Source organism: Lactuca saligna, chromosome 5, assembly GCF_052625555.1.
Source record: "Lactuca saligna cultivar CGN05327 chromosome 5, ASM5262555v1, whole genome shotgun sequence".
Classification (NCBI taxonomy): domain Eukaryota; kingdom Viridiplantae; phylum Streptophyta; class Magnoliopsida; order Asterales; family Asteraceae; genus Lactuca; species Lactuca saligna.
In genome coordinates, this window is record NC_136421.1 from 265,114,672 (window position 1) to 265,128,958 (window position 14,287).

Consider the following 14,287-nt stretch of genomic DNA (forward strand, 5'->3'; position numbering starts at 1 on the left):
TTCAATCTTTTATCTGATCCTTTAGAGAAAATTAAGATCACTCCGATCAAGTCTGATTCCAAGACCAGGAATCTTATTATTGATCTTGAGATAAATTGCTTCATCAGGCTGGACACGAAGCACAAGATCATTTGTAGCCTCCTCCAAATCCATTTCAAAGTTTTTTCTAAAAAAAATACCATGAACACGTTGATTGAAGTATTAGGAAGGAGGAGATACATCTAGTGACCGATTGGAGCGAGAAGAAGAACATGGGTTGTAACATAAAGCATTGCCAATGTATTCTCTTCCACTTCATCCACCACTTTATCGACCTTGATTTACAATAGATTTATAAACGATGAGAGAACAAGAAATGAGCTTGAAAGTGGGGGCAGAAGACGATGACTTCTCTGTTGCCATCGCTGATGAAAGGAGAAGGAACTTATGTGATATCGTAGGAGAGTTAGGTTTTGGGTGGTTGTCGCTAATGGTAAGAATGAGGGAGACAAAAGAAATTGGGGAAATGGAAAGGGGGTGGGGGTTGGTAGAGTTGTTTTTTTTTCTTGTTTTTTTTAAGTCTAAAAATTATTAACATATAAAAGAAAAATAAAAAATAAATTATTAAGGCCAAACTAAATTTTTTATGTCTAGAGGGATGAAGTGTGCAAGTTTTAAACAAACGAGGGCCTGTCCAAGTTAATTTACCAAAATAGGGACTAAACATGCTTTCTGGCATATGCACGAGGGATGATTAGTGTAATTTACCCTAATTTCTTTGTATTTGTGAATTGAGATTGTGCTTTTATTATATTTTGAAAGTTTATTTAAGTTTTAAACTAATTTACCTTAATTTCTTTGTATTTGTGAATTGAGATTGTGCTTTTATTATACTTTGAAAGTTGTATAATGTTTAGTTAATTTATTTACTTTTTTTATTTTAAATAAGTTAGCCTAGGTTTAACCCATTTATTTAATAGGTTGGGTTAAGAATTTTATAAAATGGTCAACCCTGTGACAACTCATTAATCTGAAAGATTTGATTGGGTTGGAAATATCTACTTATTTGAATAAAAAGTTGGGTTGGGTTGAAATCTTCAACCCAATTAATAAATGGGTTGAATCTGAACCCAACTTAGATCGACCAATTGCCAGCTCTAAAAGATACCCTAAATTTTATATTCCAGAAACCAAAATTTGGAATATGTTTCAAATTTCAATATTCAGTTACCAAAATCATTAAAAGTTTTGCATTTACATTCAATTTCAAAGAATAATGTAGCAAAATGCTCAGTTTCTCTCATATTTTGTGTTATGGCATGCATTGCTTCATATCTCCTAATGCATATGTATGTATCAACCTACGATTAGAACACGAATACGAAAGGTAGATTTTTGTAAGCACATTAGGCCATCTGCAATACATACAATGAACACCTTTGTGGTTGACGTGGCCACGAACCACGAACACGAACACCATCTCGATGGTTTATGGTTGCTCGTGGTCATGGTGATTTGTGGTGTGGAGAACGGAGGACCACGAACACCTTCTCTCTCAGGCCAACCTTCTTCTTCTCTTCTACTTTTGTTTATAGTCGTCAGCGGTACACTAACACTCGTTCGTGGTTTGTGATGGTCTTTGTGGTTTCTTGTTCGTTCTATGTACTACGGATGACCTAAAGTTTTGTAAAGTAAAATGTCGTATTATGTCAAAATGAAAGTAGGATGCTATAATTGGGCAATATTTCAATGTACAACGTTGCAGTAGGAAATATGAAAGTAAGATGTTATAATGACTAAAATTAATAATGTCGTATGAAAGCGGGATGCAAAAATGAACAAAGAAATTAATGAAAGAGTACTTCTGTGCAGTGCTAATATAAGCATGTCTTGTCACAAAAGCAATCAATGAAGGTGGCGGTGAAAAAGATGTTGCAATGGTCGCCAGGGAATAGGAAGGTGAAAGGTTAAGAGATGGATGTGAGAAGGACGTTGCAATGGTGGCTTCCCGATTTTGTTTATTTTTTATGATTCCGTTCGGTTTATGTTCAACCCTGACTTCCCCTAATTTAATGTTTAGTAATTTTCTTATTTTAAAATGATTTTCTATACATTAATATATCTCGAAAGCCCTTAATACATTTTTAAGGTGAGTTTTTCAAAATAAATAAATAAATAAATAAATAATTTTGATGTTTAAATAAAAAAAAATAAGGTGTTATTGTCAAATCAGAAAAGAAAAAAAAATTGAGTGGTTGAAGCATTAAATTGGAAAAAAAAATTAAGGTGTTATTGTCAAATCAGAAAAAAAAATATCGAGTGGTTGAAGCATTAAATTGGAAAAAGATTAAGGTGTTATTGTCAAATCAAAAATATATATATATCGAGTGGTTGAAGCATTAAACGCAAAACAACAATGTTTTTTATACAATTTAAAAGGGTCATAGTTACCTAGAAACCTTTTAGACTATGTTTATAGCATTCTTTATATTAAAAAAAAATCTCATCCATATAAACAACCAATCAATTTAACAAAAAAATATAACATCCCAAAAATATAAACCAAAATTTTTGATTTTTAAATTAATAAAATTGTTATCCAAACAACATCATAAACCATGGTAAATCAAAATGTATCATCTAAATCAAGAACATCAGCGTAGTCATGAAAATACGGAACCATATAGTGTGTGCTATACAATGACCCCGAGTTCTTCCCTTTTGAACTAGAAGTACATGAAACATAAATTGAAAATCATAAGCACGAAACTTAATGAGTTCTCCAAAATACCACATACCATACATACACACAGCCAAGCATATATGGGTGCTTGCAATCCCCTTCGTTCTATTTCAACTAGATATTGGGTCTATCTCACCCCCTATCACTACCGTACATATCAACATAAAGTGGGCCTCGCCCGTCATCGGGCAGTGCCCAACATTGGGCCCCACCCGGCATCGAGCACCGCTCAGTATACAGATATTTCAGTCATTAGACTTTGTGTGGCATCGGACCCTGCCCAGTATAAACATATAAGTATATAACCATACAAACACTTGTGATAATCACAAAGATAATAGCATATAGTATAGTCATCGGGCCCCACCCAACATCGGGCCTTGCCCGGTAAGCATACCAACACATAACACATGCAAGAGTCACGCAAACTTCTAGCATCCTAACATAATGAACCATAGTCCAACATTGGTTCCTTCGACTCACTAAGCACAGTGAGGAAACTTACCTCAATCCGCTGATAACCAAATAACTGCTTGGGTTGCTGAATCGGATAACCTTGCACCAGCCAACAATAAATACAAACACAATTAATAATCAATCCAATAACCCAAAATCCAAGGCCCAATCCATAATCCAGCTTCCTAAAGGGTAAAAGACCATTCTACCATTTTCCTTACTTGGCCCAAAACAATAGCAACAAAAGCCCATTATGGCCCAATATCCTAATTGGGCCTCAAAACCATCATGGACCTACTTCCAAGAATACTTTTAGTCTATCCATAGCCCAAAGTCAGAAGTCCAATGGCCCAACAAGGACCAAACCTTAAAAAGGCCCAAAATGACATATTGGAGAGTATGCCTCGCGTACTAGAATGGTACGCCCTGTATACTTTGTCACACCCTCGAACCGGACGGAGAAAACGTTCGAGGGCTTGCGTGACTAACAATTGAATACCATAACAATGAATATACCTGAAACAAACACATACATCACCAACATTACATAGTACAACTTACATAGCTCACATCAAGTACATTGAACAAATATTACATAATTATAAGTATATTGTTTGAAAGTTACAAAACTTGAAGTCCTAACACGCATGATAATCATCTTCTGCTTATCTGTTACCTGAGAATACAAGTTATTTGAAAACGGGTCAACATATATAATGTTGGTGAGTTCATAAACATGTTTGATATAAAAATGATTTGTATCATTGTGTAACCCAGAAAATCCGATATTTTTTGAAATAAAATCTGTTTACGACGTGATGTGATGATCCAATATATGTACATGTATACGCGATTTCAAAACATGTATAATTGTATGACTAACCCAATAGTACTCATTTTATTGTATTTGATAATATAAATTCCCCGGAAAATCCAATATTTTCCAATTCAAAACAGTAGTATGGTTTTTGTATTACCGCATAAACACATTGAATAGCCCCCATGTATGAAGTTGATTTCTCATGATTGATAAAATGGTAATGGATCTCTATGTGAGACGTTATAACCATGCATGATAATAACTATTTCACATGTCTTGGAATTTTTACAACGCCGGTTTTGATCAAGATTTTGTCACCCTAGACTGGCCGAGTCTAACTGTAGCGAACAGCTCAGGTGTGGGGGAGTCATCCTCGTATAGATCTATGCACAAACTCTCACTCACCCTTCAGGAGACTCTGGTTACAACTTACAGGCTACGGCCGACACTTATTGGTGTCGAGCGATAATTTCTCACTAAATCTCAATTATTACCCCATGAATTTGAATAAAATTGTTTACAACCTGTTTGATGTTCACATGAATATGAATAAAGCCTAACAAACACGAAAAAGGACATTGTGGCCCACTAATCATGTATGTCATTTATAGGTTGTCGAGTATGCTTATAGACATGTTAGCCCATCAAGCATATGATTGATTTGGATCATACTAACAATACAAATGGGCCACTAAGGCCCAATAGCATGTAAGAGCTATTGAGGGCCCTGTAGGCATGAAATTGGGTCGCCGAAAGCCCAACAACATGTTTTGATTGTATTGGGCCCAATAATCGTGTAATTGGGTCTCATAGGCCCAATAAGCACGAATGGGAATACTAGGCCCAAACATCGTACTGTTTATTCATTTGTAGATAATAATTGTAGCATACGGTTTGTTTTGCACAGAGCACTTAGTTATTCTATGAAAATATCCAACAGTTGAGTTTTAACGGTAACATTGTCTTATGGAAATACACAAAATATTAATTCCATGTATTGTAAAATTTTACATCTTTGGCCCAAATGGTTTAAATGTTAACATATTTAACCCCAAAATATTTGTTTGACTATCTCAACCAATTTTTCATATAAGGTTACATTTTCAGCCCTTTCTTAATAAAAATGACATTTTTAGTCCCTTTTGATGAAAAATAACATTTTTGGTCCTTAAATCACTTTTCTTGGAATTTTCGGCCCAAACATAATTTATATTACCATTTCAGCCCAAAAATATATTATTTGATATTTCCGGCCCTTATTTGTAAGAAGTTTACACTTTTGATCCAAATTTCGCAAGTTTTACAATTTTGGCCTAAAATCCAAAAACTTTACATTTTTCATCCCAAATTTAAAATAAATGTTATTTTCTGCCCCCTATTTTATTTATTTACTGTTATGGCTCGATCTTTGAGTAATATCACATTTCTAGCCTAAAACCTTCAATTTTCGCAAATATGGGCCCAAAATCCGTAAGGCCCAAATATTGGCCCATTAAGCTAAAATTTACATTTTTGGCCCTTGAAAAGTATTATTCTCATAAAAATCAGATTTTATATAAGTAAATACTTTATAACCCTCATAAAACCGAAAATTATCATATTTCAAATATGACACTTATGAAGATCTTTAGCTTTGTTTTTCACTTCTTAAACTTAAGGACTCTTAGATCTATTATGTATGTTATTTATTATGTTTTTGTTTATGAATCTTTCACATTTTAGCTATAGATCTCAAAATATAACAAGTATTAACACATTTTCACAACATAAACCAAAGAAATCACATATAACATGCAAACACACATAGATCAACACCTAACACTTGTATTCTCCCCCTAAAAACAAGTAAAAACTGAAAACAAGGGGGTATGAACTCACCTTGGGGTTTGTGGTTTCGGTTTTGAAGAGAAATGGAAGAAGGTGATGTGCTTTTGGATCTTGCAAACTCCTTGAGAGGATTTTCGAACTTAAAGAAGTTCTAAGAAGTATAATCACGAAAATAAGGAGTGAGAGAAGTGAATAAGTTTCAAAAGAAAGTAGGTTGCATAGATTTTGTTAGATCTTACCTACTAGTATGTAACTTGGAGTGATTTTTGGAAGTAACCTTCTTGAAATGCTAGTAAGTCTCGAAACTTCTTAATGAAAGAGGATGGATGTTCTTGAATGTTATACTTAGAGAGAGTTTGAAATGGTTTGTGTGTGTGTTCTTTCCTTCGGCTGAGAATAAGAAAGGAGGGAAAGAGAATATGTGATGGTTACCTAGGTCCATGAGATTTGGGATCACATAGTGGTTAATTTGCATGGAAGTCTATCATGTAATGGTGATGTGTCTCTTGTTGGATAATGCTTCATTTTTCATTTTTTTATCTTGGCCGAGAATGGGCCTAGGAAAGAAGAAGTGAATTTATTTAGGTCCATTCTTGGTCATGCTCGAAGACATGTAGCCCATGATGGGTTTGAGCCATAAGAACTTTCCTATGTGGACATGCAAACCCTAATTGCTTGGATCTAGGTTTCTCTAATTGAACATGCATGTATCCAAGACTTTCATTCATAGATCTAGTGTAAACAAACAATTCATAGCATATGAAAAACAGATCTCGAAGAATACCTTGAGTTGCTTGTTTGATACTTCTTCTTCTTGGAGCTTAGAGTCACAATTGTCACTCCTCTAATGGCTTACAAACACCAACTAGTAAGAAGATGATTTCAGAGAGAGTAAGGAGGGTGAGAAATCGGCCCTATGGTTTCTTGCCTTGCATGAGTGCCAATTTCCTTCATCCTAGGGGTCTGTTTATACTATGGGATACTAAGGTTTCACATTTAACCCTAATTGAATAACTTAGGCCCTAAGCAATCCGAGATCCTCCTAGATATTAGGCTTGGACGAATTTAAGTTTCCCAAACCCTATTATCTATAAGGATACATAGCCCAAAACACAACTATCACACATTTGACAGTTTGTGCCCCTTTATTCAATTAACCACTTTAAGTCACCAAATTAATTCTTAATTAATATGACTTATATTAATCAAATAACATTATCAATCCTTTAATATATTATTGTTATAATATATTAACAATAATATTTCTTCTCTCTTAACAAATCATCCTGTCAAGTTGCTATGGTGAAGGCAACCCAAAAGGACCATGCACAACCGGGTCAAGTACTTACCAAATATGGTTACAGCCTTAGACACTAATCCAACAATCTCCCACTTGGATAAGTCTAGTAACTATATATGCAAACACAAACTGACTAGTAATCGTAGCTCTCAAAGATGTTGTCAACTCTGGTCTTATCAACCTCATGTCCATTAGATAAGGGATCGTACAGTCCTCTGCTTAGATATTATGCAGACAATCTTATGGAACTTATTGTCCAGCATTTGGTTTCTCGATCTCAGATTCATTTGATATAGAACTTAATTGAACATATCAATTCAGTCCTGACCGGGCCCAGCACATAAGTCAAATCAAATCATCGAGCGGCCGTGATATCGCTTTTATTCTCTTAGGATAAAAGTAACAGATAAACTTCAACTTATATTCATTTACTATTTACTAATCAACTATACATAACAATGCGTTTTATGACATCAATTTACTAATGTTGTTTCGCATTGTCAATGCACAATTAATTAATAAACAATAAACCATATATCTTGGTTTTAAGACCATATGATATTATCGTCTTGCGATCACTTGTGTCATATTCCAAAAGGTGATTCCAGCAAGCGTGGGTTTATTCCAATGCTCAAAACTTGTTCGTAAGCACTCATGAACGTTGTAGCAAACCTTTGCTATGTCTAATACTCTTTTAGACAATCTACACACCAATTAATGACAATCTTCATTCATACCTACTTCTAACATATGAACGATTGTGGACCATTCGAATAATTCGATTATTCTTAATAACCTAATTATTCAGGAAGTCAAAACATGCAAAGTGAAACAATAGTTAAACAATTAACATAAGACAGTAACTTTACTTCTAAATAATACTCTTTTATTTAATCATCAAATGTCAATTACATTTATCTATTACATGTTTCAAAACTATCTAATCTAAACTAATATCGTCTTTCAGCCCAATGCTCCTAGCGTGCTGCACAATGCTTAACCTTACTCAGTCCCTTCGTAAGTGGATCTGTTGGGTTATCCTCTGACGATACCCTCTTCACTACGAGGTGTCTTTCTTCTACTCGATGTCTAATAAAGTGATATTTTCTGTCGATATGTCGAGATCTACCATGATCCCTCGGTTCCTTGGTTAAGGAAACCGCTCCTTCATTATCATAGAAAATTTCCATAGGCTCTTTTATAGCAGACACAACTCCAAGGTCACCAATGAAGTTCTTCAACCAAATCTCCTCCTTTGACGCTTTGCTTGATGCAATGTATTCTGATTCACACATTGAATCAGCTACAGTCTCTTGTTTGGAACTTTTCCAAGTCACTGCTCCTCCATTAAGGGTAAAGACCCAGCCCAACTGCGAACGGTAATTGTCCCTGTCGGTCTGGAAGCTGGCATCACTATACCCTCGCACCTTTAAGTCATCACTCCCTCCAAGGACTAAGAACAATTCCTTGGTCCTCCGAAGGTACTTAAGTATATTCTGGACTACAATCCAATGAGCTCTGCCAAGGTTCCCTTGATATCTACTGACCATGCTTAAAGTAAAGGCCACATCAGGGCGAGTACAAGTCATAGCGTACATGATTGAGCCAACTGCAGAAGCATAGGGTACTCGGCTCATCTCAGCTATCTCGGCTTCGGTACTCGGACTTTGAGTCTTACTCAACTTGGCATTACTTTGTATCGGTAGTTCTCCCTTCTTCGAGTTTTCCATACTAAAACGTTTTAGTACTTTATCTAAGTAAGTATTCTGACTAAGTCCTATTAGTCTCTTACTTCTTTCTCTCACTATCCTTATTCCCAAAATATAGGAAGCCTCTCCGAGGTCCTTCATAGCGAAGCACTTCCCGAGCCAGGATTTAACCTCCTGTAAAGTCGGGATGTCGTTTCCTATGAGCAGTATGTCATCGACATACAAAACGAGGAAGGTAACTATACTCCCACTGGCTTTGACATATACACAAGATTCATCTTCGCTTCGTACAAATCCAAACTCTTTGACTTTCTCATCAAAGCAAAGATTCCATTTGCGAGATGCTTGCTTAAGTCCATAAATGGACTTCTCAAGCTTGCACACTCTATTAGGATGCTTCGGATCGACAAAACCCTCTGGCTGAGCCATGTAAACATCCTCAGCCAACTTCCCATTCAGGAAAGCGGTCTTGACATCCGTATGCCATATCTCATAATCATGAAATGCAGTAATGGCTAGCATCACCCTAATAGATTTTATCTTAGCGATTGGTGAGAAGGTCTCATCATAGTCAACTCTGGGAGTTTGAGTAAAGCCCTTCGCCACTAGTCGTGCCTTATACGTGTGCACATTCCCATCCACATCAGTCTTCTTCTTGAAGATCCATTTGCACCCAACCTTTTTACGTCCGGGCACATTGTCAGCCAAATTCCAAACTTGGTTGTCATACATGGACTGAATCTCGCTGCCCATTGCCTCTTTCCATTTAGCAGATTTCGGGCCTGCCATGGCTTCCTTATAGCTGTTAGGTTCATCTAGATTTACTAGTGTACTGTCACTAATATACGTGTCCCCTTCGGTAGTAATATGAAAGCCATACAACTGGGGTTGAACTCTAACTCTTTCGGAACGTCTAAGAGGTAAGGATTGGTCAATCGGTTCAACCGGAGTTTCCTCCTCGGGTTGAGCGCCAGCGTTAGAGGTTCCTTCAGTGCTCGACTCTTGAATCTCTTCAAGATCGATTTGCCTCCCACTGTCTCCTTGGCTTATGAGTTCTCGCTCTCGGAAAACCCCTCTCCTCGTAACGAAGACAACATTGTCACTCGGTCTATAGAAGAGATATCCAAAGGATTTCCGCGGGTAGCCAATGAAAATACATCGCTCAATATGAGGTTCGAGCTTGTTGTGAGTATCTCGTCTTAAGAAAACTTCACAACCCCAAACCTTGATGTGTGCTAACAAGGGAGCTTTCCCTGTCCACATCTCGTGAGGTGTTTTGGCACCCTTTTTTGTAGGGACTCGGTTAAGGATATGGGCGGCAGTCTCTAAGGCATACCCCCAGAATGAGATAGGTAATGAAGCACGACTCATCATAGAACGAACCATGTCTAACAAGGTTCGATTACGCCTTTCTGCCACACCATTCAACTGCGGTGTCCTAGGTGGCGTCAATTGTGAAACTATTCTGCATTCCTTGAGATAGTCATGGAATTCAAGACTTAGGTACTCTCCTCATCGATCGGATCGAAGCATCTTGATTTTCCTGCCCAATTGATTCTCCACTTCATGTTTGAATTCTTTGAACTTTTCAAACGTTTCTAACTTGTGCTTGATTAAGTAGATATACCCATATCTACTATAATCATCGGTAAAAGTCACATAGAAGCGGTTACCATTCTTTGTGGTAGATCTAAAGGGCCCACACACATCGGTATGTATGAGATCCAATAAACCCTCACCCTTCTCACAAGTGCCAGTGAAGGGTGACTTGGTTATCTTTCCAAGTAAACAATATTCGCACGTGTCATCTTCCCTATGGTTGAATGACTCCAACATTCCATCCTTTTGGAGTTGGGCTATGCGCTTCTTGTTGACATGTCCAAGACGACAATGCCACAAGGATGCTCTATCCATACTATTGGAAAAATCCATACACAACACATCATTTCCTAGGTTATCTACAACCATAACAGTTTCATAAATTCCATTACAAGGCAATACTTCAAAATATAAAACACCATTTAGATAAGCATAAATCGAACCATTCTCATTATTAAACGAATATCTAAATCCTTTTCTAAATAAACCATGAAAAGAAATGATGTTTCTTGCCATATCTGGCATAGCAACAATTAATTAAATCTAAATTCAATCCATTACTAAGCACTAAAGAATACACTCCATCTTGGTAATATTTGACGATCTTCTGTTCCCCATGATTAGATTTATTCTTCCAAGCTCCACATCCCTATTTCTTCCTAGTCCCTGCAAATCAGAACAAATGTGGTAACCACACCCTGTATCAAGAACCCAAGAAATAGCATGGGATGAATCATTAGATTTAATTGTGTAAATACCTGCGAAAGACGGCTTGATCTTTCCATCCTTGATGGCTTGCAGATATTCTGGGCAACTTCTCTTCCAATTCCCTATTTTGTGGCAATGATGGCACTCCGCCTCTTTTGGGTTAGGGTTGGGCTTAGCATGATCAACCTTGGTCCCACTAGAAGAGGAACCATCTTGGGACTTTCCCTTGCGGTGGTTCTTCGAAGAAGCCTTCCTCTTCTTGCCCCTTCCCTGCCCAATAGCCAAAACAGGAGCAGCAGACGGATTAGGAGATGGTGCAACAGACATGTCCTTAAGGTTGCTCTTAGAAGTCCTTAGGAGCCCTTGGGGTTTGATTAGGGTGACCTCTTCCTTGTTCATGTGGTAGGTCATCCTAAATTGGTTGTAGCATGAGGGAAAGGAGTGGAGAACAATGTCGATAGCCAAATCTTCCCCAAAGTTGACTTTCAACTTGCGAAGACGATCGACATACCTTTGCATCTTTTGCAAGTGCACGGTAAGAGATTCTCCACTTCCCATTTAGCAGTGATCATATTCGTTATGATCTCATAGCGCTCTTGCCTCGCGCTTTGGTGGTATCGCTCCATCAAGTCTAGATGCATCTCATAAGGATACATGTCCTCATAGGACTTTTGGAATTTTGAGTTCATTGTGGCTATCATGATGCAATGGACTTTCGTTGCATCACGTTCATGTGTCTCAAAGACAGCCATCTCTTCGGGAGTAGCAGTTTCTGGATTGATATTCTCGAGCTTCTCATCGAGAACATACTCTTTTTCCTTGTAACGTGTAATCGTGCGAATGTATCTTATCCATTCGCTAAAGTTCGATCCATCGAAAGTCACTTTTTGACAAAGGTTCATTAGCGTGAATGAGCTAGTAGCAGCTTTGTTTGCATTAGACATCTACAAATAGAAAGGAACAAAGTTGATTAGAATTAATTCCCTAATTATCACCCAAAATGAAAATTTAGGGCTAGGACCCAACAACATTATTTACACATTAGAAAAGGGATACTGTAATCCAACATGCAAATAATTTGGAGGTAAGTGAACGACGATTCACTAATTCTTCACCAAGAAAAAAATAAGCTTTAAGTTTTAAATGTATAGAGAATTCCTAGATTTTGAGATTCATTGAACTTTTCAATGACATGTTTAAATCTCGATATGCCCCTCTAGTTTGTGACTGGGATGCCGAGGATCACAAAGCAGATGTGAATAACGATGCAAATCTACATGGTGCCTTCATTGCTACAATCATGGGTGGAAAGTGTAATTTCATGGGATTGCATCAATTCACTTTTCCTAAAGTAACTAAGATTGGGAATTTTATAAATTAGTTAAGTTACTTTACATAGATTCATTATACTTATTAATGAGAAGATGTTTGCCCTATCCTACCCGTTCGTCTAACAACCCTCCACCAGTCAAGCAAGCGGTAGATATGAGTGTACACCCATTAAGCGTCATTTTATAAGCAGCAACCTTATACCCACCTTATAGACCGACTTAATGAATGAGGCCTACTAACGGTAAGACTAGCATTTTTAATCATATATATATATATATATATATATATATATATATATATATATATATATATATATATATATATATATATATATATATATATATATTAAGCTTGTAATAATATATTAGTATAGAGTTGAATTTTAAACTTGTAAAATTCTAGGGCTTGAAATTTAAATTATTCAAATTAAACTTTTAATCACAAAACTTAAATTTCAAAACTTGAGGACAAGTTTTAAACTTTTTCAAAACATAAGGATCAAATAGAAAATAATATAAATAAACTAATTAGATTATCTCAATTTGATCTTATTCAATATTACTTGCTAAACAATTTATCAATTCAATTTAAATAATCAATTATTATCACATAAGGAAATTATTATTTAACTAATTGGTAATTATATTTTGTTTGGTCAAGAATATACTCATATATATGGTTAAAATCGGATTTTAATGACCCAAAACAGTTAAGGCAAGTTTCCTCAAGTAAAACAGCAAGAAATCTCGAAACTCCCTCTTTCTGACGCTCGAACTTGCTGAGTTCCCACTATGGACTTGCCGAGTTGGAGCTACTCGCTGAGTTCATCAGGCAGAAGACCAAAAATCGAATTTTTAAGCAACAAGCAATTAACCAATGCATCAATTCAATAGAAATCAATCAAAGATCTGATACCACTGATGGGTTTGAGCCATAAGAACTTTCCTATGTGTACATGCAAACCCTAATTGCTTGGATCTAGGTTTCTCTAATTGAACATGCATGTATCCAAGACTTTCATTCATAGATCTAGTGTAAAAAAACAATTCATAGCATATGAAAAACATATCTAGAAGAATACCTTGAGTTGCTTGTTTGATACTTCTTCTTCTTGGAGCTTAGAGTCACAATTGTCACTCCTCTAATGGCTCACAAACACAACCTAGCAAGAAGATGATTTGAGAGAGAGGAAGGAGGGTGAGAAATCGGCCCTAGGGTTTCTTGCCTTGCATGAGTGTCGATTTCCCTCACCCTAGGGGTCTATTTATACTATGGGATACTAGGGTTTCACCTTTAACCCTAATTGAATAACTTAGGCCCTAAGCAATCCAAGATCCTCCTAGATATTAGGCTTGGACGAATTTAAGTTTCCCAAACCCTAAATTTCGTCCACCCCATTATCTATAAGAATACATAGCCCAAAACACAACTATCACACATTTGATAGTTTATGCCCCTTTATTCAATTAACCTCTTTAAGTCACCAAATTAATTCTTAATTAATATATGACTTATATTAATCAAATAACATTATCAATCCTTTAATATATTATTCTCATAATATATTAACAATAATATTCTTCTCTCTTAACAAATCATCCTGTCAAGTTGCTATGGTGAAGGCAACCCAAAAGGACCATGCACAACCGGGTCAAGTACTTACCAAATATAGTTACAGCCTTAGACACTAATCCAACAGCCCATTAGGGAGGTTTTTAGCCCATTGGGCCTTTAGGGTAGTTCACGGACCAAATGCCATAAAAGAATGGGTTCTATGATCCATTAAGGTTAATTGGATCAATTATGGCCCTATT